This window comes from Erinaceus europaeus, chromosome 2 (genome assembly GCF_950295315.1).
Source record: "Erinaceus europaeus chromosome 2, mEriEur2.1, whole genome shotgun sequence".
In the NCBI taxonomy this organism is placed as follows: domain Eukaryota; kingdom Metazoa; phylum Chordata; class Mammalia; order Eulipotyphla; family Erinaceidae; genus Erinaceus; species Erinaceus europaeus.
This window is the reverse complement of record NC_080163.1, coordinates 1385542-1395221: the sequence shown is the minus strand read 5'-3', so window position 1 is coordinate 1395221 and position 9680 is coordinate 1385542.

The following is a 9680-nucleotide window of genomic DNA, read 5'->3' as shown; positions in this document are numbered from 1 at the left end:
TCTGTAGCAGGGCACTGGGCTGGCAGCCAGGACGGGCCAGGCTCAAGTCTCACGGAGAGAAGGGAAGCTGATTTCATTGTGTTAAGCTAAAACAGACATGCTGGGGGCCGGGTGGTGGCGCACACTATCCCATGAGCTGGAACCCGGGTTCAAGTGCCTGTTCCCCACCTGTGGGGGCAGGGGGACCAAACTTTCACAGCAGTGAAGCAAGTACTGCTGCTGTCTCTCTGTTTCTCTCTCTCTACGTTCTCCTCCCCTCTCAATTTCTCTCTGCCCTATCAAATAAAATAGAAAGAAAGATAAAAAAGGATAAATGCTATAGTGAACTTAAAATATTTTTATTTGTTTATTATTGGACAGAGACAGAAAGAAATCAAGAGAGGAAGGAGAGATAGAGAGGGAGAGAAACAGAGAGACACCTGCAGCCCTGCTTCACCACTCGAGAAGTTTTCCCCCTGCAGGTGGGAACCAGGGACTTGGGCTTGAAGCTGGGTCCTTGGACACTGTAATGTGAGCGCTTAAACCAGGTATGACATCGCCTAGCCCCCTATAGTGAACTTTTAAAAAGCAAAAATTGGGAGTCAGGTGGTAGCACAGTGGTTAAGCCCAGGTGGCGCAAAGCACAAGGACCGGTTTAAGGATCCGGGTTCGAGCCCCCAGCTCCCCACCTGCAGGGGAGTCGCTTCACAAGTCGTGAAGCAGGTCTGCAGGTGTCTGTCTTTCTCTGCCCCTCTCTGTCTTCCCCTCCTCTCTCCATTTCTCTCTGTCCTATCCAACAACGACGACATCAATAACAACAATAATAACTACAACAATAAAAACAAGGGCAACAAAAAGGGAAAATGAATAAATATTTTTTAAAAATAAAAAGCTAAAATCATCAACATATGTCTTCTGAACAAAGTTCCTTGCAAAGCTCGCATGTTTGGGCTGAAACTCGAACGCCGTTTTATAGGTGACTGGGTTGAGGGAGTATTTTCCTAGTAAGTCCAGATACAGCAGAGTCAAAGGGGAAGCACGTTTCTGGAGGACTGGAGAGTGTTGTCCTGGGCATAACAACAACAACAACACTGCAGCCTGCAGAGGCCGTGTGCTGCCCTCATCAGTGTGTCCTGATGGGGGAGCTCCTAGCACTGTGGGCCTGGAGACCTTAGGACAGACAGCCGGCTCTGCCTCTGAGGCTGAGAGTGAAGGGGAGCTGCAGGTCCACAGCTGTCCTTCCTCCAGCCGGTCACTAGAGGGAGCAGAGGAGCCTGCCAGAAGGGTCAGGGCCACAGCTCTGTGCTAGGGCTCCAGGTTAGCAGCTCTGAGGCTGCAGGTTCAAGCGCCGGACAAGGTGGGGTCAGACTTTGGGTCAGACTTCACAGGTCCCCACCAGAGGCCCCACTTATGATCCCCAATGTTACACGAACGACAGAGTTCTCTCAGGGAAAACATCATTTGAGAATCAGGGCAAACAGAGTTGATCGCAACCAAATCATTTCTGTGCCAGGAGACTCTAATAATCTGATTCAAATAATATCTGATTTATTTTCACTGTATAATGCCTATCTGCATTTATTTTTTAACTTGTGCAGTACACACACACCCTGAATATGATTTTTTTTTTTATCATAGCCCTGCTCACCTCTGCTGAGGGTGGTGTAGGAGATTGAACCTAGGACTTTTCTTTCTTTTTAAAAATTTTATTAGTGATTTAATAATGACTGACAAGGTTGTGGTATAAGAAGGGTACAATTCCAAACAATTTCCACCACCAGAGTTCCCTCCACTGGAAGTAATTTTTTTTAATTCAAATGACCCCACTTAGGTCATGCAGAGACACCCTTAAGAAAAATGTTTGTCACAATGGAATACTACTCAGCTGTAAAAAATGGTGACTTCACCGTTTTCAGCCGATCTTGGATGGACCTTGAAAAAATCATATTGAGTGAAATAAGTCAGAAACAGAAGGATGAATATGGGATTATCTCACTCTCAGGCCAAAGTTGAAAACAAGACCAGAAAAGAAAACACAAGTCGAACCTGAAATGGAATTGGAGTATTACACCAAAGTAAAAGACTCTGGGGTGGGTGGGTGGGTGGGGAGAATACAGGTCCATGAAAAATGATGAATGAAATAGTGGGGGTTGTATTGTTAAATGGGAATCTGGGGAATGTTATGCATGTTCAAACTATTGTATTTACTGTTGAATGTAAAGCATTAATTCCCAATAAAGAAATAAATTATTAAAAAAAAGAAAAATGTTTGTCTATGTCAATGGTGATCTTTACCATCAATAACCTTTTGCCAAAAGACACGTGTGTGTGTGTGTGTGTGTGTTTGTCTGTCTGTCTGTCTGTCTATATATCTGAAAAGAAGTAGCAAAGCTCTGGTGAGACAGAGAAAAATAGTTTAGTTGTTGTATTTCCCATGGACTTGTAAGAATAATGCCTCAGAGATGTTAGAGTTTTGATTTGTTGGTTGCCAGCACAGCCCCCCAGGCTGCTGGGCCCTCGTTCTGCTGTAGGTGATTGTATCTCTCTGCCTCTCACCTGTTTTCTGCTGCTACAGTCCTTAGCTTTTGTCTCCTTAGAGCAGGGCTGCCCTGACCCCAAGCCGCTCTGTCATCTCCTCCTGACCTTCCGGGTCTTTGTCTCCTTTAGCTCTGGGCTGCGGAGCACGTGATGCTTTTCATGTCTGACTCGAGTCAGGGTGGGTGACGCTCTGGACAGCATGATCATCTGGGCAAGAACAACTGAAGGCCACAGCCGGTCAAGGACACAGAAGCAGGATTCATGAGATTGTTGCAGGTTGCTACTAGGCCGTCACCTGTGTCTCATGGCCCTAAGGAATTAAGCTGTATCCTGACAGAATGAATGGCTTCCATCAACAAACAGGAAATGACAGGGGTTGGTGAGTTTGTGGAGAAAAGGGACTCTGCTCCGATGCTCGTGGGAATGCAAACTGGCGCAGCCCCTCTGGAAGACTGTGTGGAGAGTCCTCAGACAAATAAAAATGGAGTCACCTCATGGTCCAGCGATACCACTCTTAGGCATTTATCCAAATGACATGCAAGCATTAGTTAGAAGGGACGTATGTACCCTGTGTTCATAGCTGCATTATTCACAAGAGCCAGAGTGGAAGCAGCCTAGATGTCCATTGACAGATGACTGGCTAAAGAAGTTATAGGAGGAGTGTGGAGATAACATAATGGTCGAGCAAAAAATACTGCATGCTTGAGGTACCAGGTTCAACCTCAGCACTACCATAAACCAGAGCTGAGCTCTGCAGACAAACAAAAACCAAGGAGACAAGATGTTATAAGAAGTTTTAGAGGGATTCAGGTGGTAGCACAACGGTTAAGTGCCAAAGCGAAAGGGCTGGCATCAGGATCCAGGTTCAAGCCCCCGGCTCCCCACCTGCAGGGGAGTCACTTCACAGGCAGTGAAGCAGGTCTGCAGGTGTCTGTCTTTCTCTCCTCCTCTCTGTCTTCCCCTCCTCTCTCCATTTCTCTCTGTCCTATCCAACAATGACAACAATAATAACTACAACAATAAAACAACAAGGGCAACAAAAGGGAATAAATAAATAATAGTAAATCTTTTTTAACAAGAAGTTGTAGAATATATAGTCCATGGAAAGTGACTCTGTAATAAAAAAAGACAATATTGCGTCCTTTGGGAGAAAATGGATGGAACTGGAGGTGATTATGCTTAGTGACATAAGTAAAGGATGAAAAACAACTACCAGGTGGGCTCACTCTTACGTGGAATCTAGGGAACTAATACACATGCACTCACAAAAGCAAAACAAAAAACAGAAGCAAGCAGACTGTTTCTGAGACTTTGTGAGAACTACAGTAGTTATCTTTGAGAAGTTGGGGACACAGACTTTGGTGGTGGGTGCAATGTGGAACTTATACACCACAATCTTAGAATCGTGTAACCCACAATTAATCACAAGTAAAAAACAAACAAACAAACAAAATAACAACAACTAACTCAATACAGAAAAACTACATTTCCTAGAATTCCTGATGCTGAGCAAGGAGAAACAAAGAAAGGAAAAGGTACCCAGGGAGAATGTGAGAGGCAAGTGACTGGACAGGAGAGGACCTTGAAACTTGACCTCTGACCAACACCAGGAGCAGAGGAAAAGGAGCAGGGAGGAAGCAGCAGGAGGAAGGGCTGGAGGAGGAGGTGCAGGGGGGAGAGGGGAGCCAAGCTGAGCTGAGCTGAGCTGAGCAGAGGGCTCCTGGGAGCTGGGCCAGCAAGGAGAGAGACAGTGGCAGTGATTGGGGGACTGGGGGTCACCATGGACGTTTCTTTCCTGACTGTTTTTCACTGTCTCAAATTCAAAGCAATAAGATCCCATTTTCATTCAATTTATTAATATGCTGGTTGGTTTTATAATACCCCTAAAAGGCAATGACCTCAAATGAGTGATTTCTACACTAATATAGGCATGAACCTCTCATTAGTTTGGGGACATGTGGTCCCCCTGTAACAACATGGTAGTTACACTTGAGGTATTTTGAGGGACTACCACACTGTGGACCCATCAGTTTACAACCCACCAACAGTGTCCAGGAGTCCCCCTTTTCTGCACATCCTCCCCAACATGTGGTTTTAGCTTTGTGATAAATACCCTTCTCATAGGTCTGAGGTGCTGTGTGCTGTGTCATTGTTATTTGCATTATCTGCCTAGTAATCCACAGCAGACATTCTTTTGTGTGCCTGTCAGCCCTCTGTGCCTTATTTGGGGAAGTCTCCACTCAGGTCCTCTCCCCATCATTCAACTGGGCTCTTTACTTTTGTTGTTGCTGAGTTGTAAGACTTGCTTCCATATTTTGAATGTTCACCCTTTGTCAGATATGTGAGTTGTGAATATCTTCTCTCAATTGGTAGACAGTTTACTTATTTATTTTTTTAATTTTTATTTATAAAAAGGAAACACTGACAAAAACCATAGGATAAGAGGGATACGAGGATAACTCCACACAATTCCCACACCAGAACTCTGTATGCCATCCCCTCCCCTGATAGCTTTCCTATTCTCTATCCCTCTGGAAGCATGGACCCAGGGTCATTGTGGGATGCAGAAGGTGGAAGGTCTGGCTTCTGTAATTGCTTCCCCGGTGGACATGGGTGTTGACAGGTTGATCCATACTCCCAACTTGTCTCTCTCTTTCCCTGGTGGGGTGGGGTTCTGGGGAATCAGGGCTTCAGGACACATTGGTGGAGTCCTCTGCCCAGGGAAGTCCAGTTGGCATCATGTTAGCATCTGGAACCTGGTGGCTGAAAAAAGAGTTAAAAAGATATATAGAGCCAAAAAAATTGTTGATTAATCATGAACCTAAAGGCTGGAATAGTTCAGATGAAGAGTTGGACTTATCAAAGCAAGGACTGCAAAAGCTGAATAAGGGCAAGAGACTGGCATACTTTAATGAAGACTCTTTAGTCACTATCAGGCCACCCCATCAGCTGAGGCCCTAGTCAGGGAGTCCTGAGATTCCCAAACAGACCTCGAATAAATCCCTCTCTCCAATGTTACTGGTCATCTCCATTAGGAACAACACAATAGGCCCCCTCTGTTGACCCCCATAGAACCTTGCCCTCAACATGGATCAACAATGGCAGTTTTGTTTTTAAATATTTAAAAAGGTCTAAGTTTTTACTTTTCTTTAACCCCCCTTTTTTGTGGCTCCGGGGTTATTGCTGGGTCTCGGTGCCTGCACTAAGAATCCACTGCTCCTGGAGGCTATTTTTTTCCCTTTTGTTGCTCTAGGTTTTTATCGTTGTTGTTATTATTATTGCTGTTGTTGATGTTGGATAGGACAGAGAGAAATCAAGAGAGGAGAAGACAGAGAGGGGAGAAAGAAAGAGATAGACGTCTGCAGACTTGCTTCACCACTTGTGAATCAACCCTCTGAAGGTAGAGAGCCGGGGGTTCAAACCGGGATCCTGACATGGGTCTGTGCGCTTGATGCTATGTGCACTTTTCAAAAAAAATTTTATATTTATTTATCTATTCCCTTTTGTTGCCCTTGTTATTTTATTGTTGTAGTTATTATTATTGTTGTCATTGTTGTTGGATAGGACAGTGAGAAATGGAGAAAGGAGGGGAAGACAGAGGGGGGAGAGAAAGATAGACACCAGCAGACCTGAGTGAAGCGACTCCCCTGCAGGTGGGAAGCCAGGGCTCGAACCGGGATCCTTAATCCGGTCCTTGTGCTTTGTGCCACCTGTGCTTAACCCTCTGCGTTACAGCCTGTCTCCCGATGCTATGTGCACTTAACCCACTGCACTACCTCCTGATCCCCTAAAATTTTTTTATTATCATTATTTATTGGATAGAGACAGGAATCAAGAAAGAAGGGGAAGTTAGAGAAAGAGAGACACCTGCAGCATGGCTTCACCATTCACAAAGCTTTCCCCCTGCAGGTGGGGAGCGTGGGCTCGAACCCAGGTACTTGCATACTGAAATGTGTGTGCTCAACCAGGTGCGCCACCACCCTACCACAGTTCTGACTTTTCTTTTAAAAATATTTATTTGACAGGACAGTGAAAAATTGAGAGGATAAAGGGAGTGAGGTAAAGAGAAGGAAAGAGACCTGGAACCCTGCTTCATCACTCAAGAAACTTCCCTCCTGCACATGGGGGCTTGGGGCTTGAACTCACGGTGGCATGTGCACTCAACAGGGTGTGCTGCAGGGGAGAGGGGGCTTATGTTCCATGTACATGCTCCACATACTATGTCAAAATTTATTCTTCATTTTCTCACTCATTTCCGTACATTTCTTTCTCTTTTTTCCTTCTCTTCTTTCTTTCTTTCTTTCTTTCTTTCATTCATTCATCTTTTTTAACCAGAGCACTACTCAGCCCTAGCTAATGGTGGTGCAGGGGACTGAACCTGGAACTTTAGAGCCTCAGGCAAGAGAGTATGTTTGCATAACCATCATGCTATCTACCTCTGCCCTCTTTCTTCTTTTTTATTCATTTCACTGGGGAAATAATGACTATGTGACAGTAGTTGACACCAGATGCTGTATCTTCCCTCTGGTGACAGTCACCTGCACCCCACTCCCACCACCAGCCCAAGCCCCTCTTCACTGTCTGGATACCCAGTGCCTGCCTCCCACCTCTGTCAAGTCTGGAGGAGCTTGCTTTGTTGTATGTCTCCCCCTTCACTTCATGTTTTCACCCTGCATTTCTCTTTTCTTCCCTTGCTTCTTAAGTCTCATCCCTCCATGTGAGATTCTCTGGTAGCCATCCTACTTACTTGACATGATTCCTCAACTTGCGTCCAAGAGATGGAGCAGAGAGTGTTTCATCGTTTCTCCCAGTCGAGTGGTATCCCAGTGTACAGATACACTGCCACGTGCTCAGTCACTGTCTGTCATTGGACGTCGGGCCTCTAGGCTGCTTCCCTATTTAGGCTCTTAGAAACTGTGCTGTGAAGAAGCCAGGTCTACACAGACTCTTTTGAAGGGTGTGTGTGTGTGTGTGTCTGTCTGTCTGTCTGTCTGTCTGTCTTCTTCAAATAAAACAAACGGCCAAGCAGTTTGGGTTCAAGCAGCCGGCACCGTATACAGGAGTACCACGCACAGAGGAAGCTTCACAAGTTGTGAAGCAGCGGGCTGGTGTCTGTCTCCTCTTTGCCCCTGACTCTGATACTGAGAGGGGGAAAATACGGACCCTCCAGGAGCACGTCCCACCTTAGGCCTAACGGTGCGTCCTGGCATTCATTTGTCTTCTGTCACTCCGAGTCCCCCAAGATGGCCAAGAATAGCTTTGAATTGCTAAACGGTGCCTCTCACTCCCTGGGATGGCCACGGGTTGATGTGCCGCAATACTTCCTGAATGGTGGGGATATGAAACACCAAGCGGCTGGTGGGTGAGTGAGTCCAAGGAAGTTGGGGGCTGGTTCAGAAGGGAAGTGCTGGGCCGTTGCTGAAGGGATGGAGCCACCGGGGTGGGGGCCCCGTGACACCTGAAGTCCTGAGTTGCTGTTACTCCAGGGCAGGGTTAAGACAAGGGTGTGAGTGCAAGCAGCCCATCTGAGAAGAGGGAGGCAGCAGAGGGCGGGGGAGAGAACGAGCAACCTCTGCAAGCAGGATGAGGCTCTGAGGTGTGGCAGGAGGCGTATGGATCTCTCAGAGTTACACAGCACCTTCCAGAGCCTTCCTCCCAAGAGATGAGACTGGGGGTCATCTCAGGGCTCCCTTTCTCTGCCTTGGGGTGTCCCCCAGGGCCATCAGATGACTCAATACTTATATGCCAGTGAGGCGGAGATCTAAAAGTCAATGGAGTGGTGAATAGCTCACATGGGGAAAGTAAGCAGATGTGACTTTGAAATGCAATCCGTGACAGATCCGGATGCAGTCGCAGGAAAGTGGCTTTTGCTTGGCAAGAGAAGTCAAAAGGGTGAAGTAGTGAATGGAAAACTGGAGTCTCCGGTGGCTGTGGTCCACGTGATGTGAGCTGTCCCCACGGACTTAGAGTTGGTCAAAACCACCCTGAATGGGGGTGTGTGGCACCCCGTCACCAAGCCCAGTGCTGGCCTGCGTGAGCTGTGGGGACGGGGCAGGGGCAGGTTCACAGTGACCCCCTGCAGGGGTGTTTCTGCACTCATGACACCTGTCCACACTGGTGGATGCTCGGAGGAGAGATGTCTGGGCTGCCCACGTGACCCCAGAGATGGTGCCGAGTCCCCAAGTGAAAGGGGCAAGAACCACGCTCAGCGTGTGAGCTGAAGTTGGGGTGCAGGGAGGCCGTCCTGATTCTCAGGGGAGGGGATAGTGGGGGGCAGCTGGAAGGAGCAGGGAAAGGCCAGGGGTTCCTCCCAAGCTTCTCGGGACACAGCCTGCGGATGGCTGGACTTTACCTCAGAGGTTTGCTTTCACTTCTGACCTCCAGAACTGTGAGCTCTGGGTGTCTTTTCCCAGAACAATGAGACCCATGACCATGGACAGAGCCAGGACGCCATGCAGGGCAGGATGATGTTGCCTGAGGTGCTGTCTGTTTCTGGTCTCAATTCTTTCTGCTTCCACTTCCCATGCTCCCTTTCTCCTCTCCTCTCCTCTCTTCTCCTCTCCTCTCCCCTCCCCTCCTCTCCTTTCCCCACCCCTCCCCTCCCCTCCTCTCCCCTCCACTCCCCTCCCCTCCCCTCCTCTCCGCTCCCCTCCCCTCCTCTCCTATCCTCTCACCTCCCCTCCACTCTCCACCCCTCCCCTCCCCTCCTCTCCCCTCCCCTCCTCTCCTCTCCCTTCCCCTCCCCTCCCCTCCTCTCCTTTCCCCACCCCTCCCCTCCCCTCCTCTCCCCTCCCCTCCCCTCCTCTCCCCTCCCCTCCCCTCCCCTCCTCTCCTTTCCCCACCCCTCCCCTCCCCTCCTCTCCTCTTCCTTCCCCTCCCCTCCCCTCGTCTCCCCTCCCCTCCCCTCCTCTCCTTTCCCCACCCCTCCCCTCCTCTCCCCTCCTCTCCTCTCCCCTCCCCTCCCCTCCTCTCCCCTCCCCTCCTCTCCTTTCCCCTCCCCTCCCCTCCTCTCCCCTCCCCTCCTCTCCTCTCCCCTCCCCTCCCCTCCTCTCCTCTCCCTTCCCCTCCCCTCCTCTCCTCTCCCCTCCCCTCCCCTCCTCTCCGCTCCCCTCCTCTCCTTTCCCCACCCCTCCCCTCCTCTCCCCTCCCCTCCATTCCCCTCC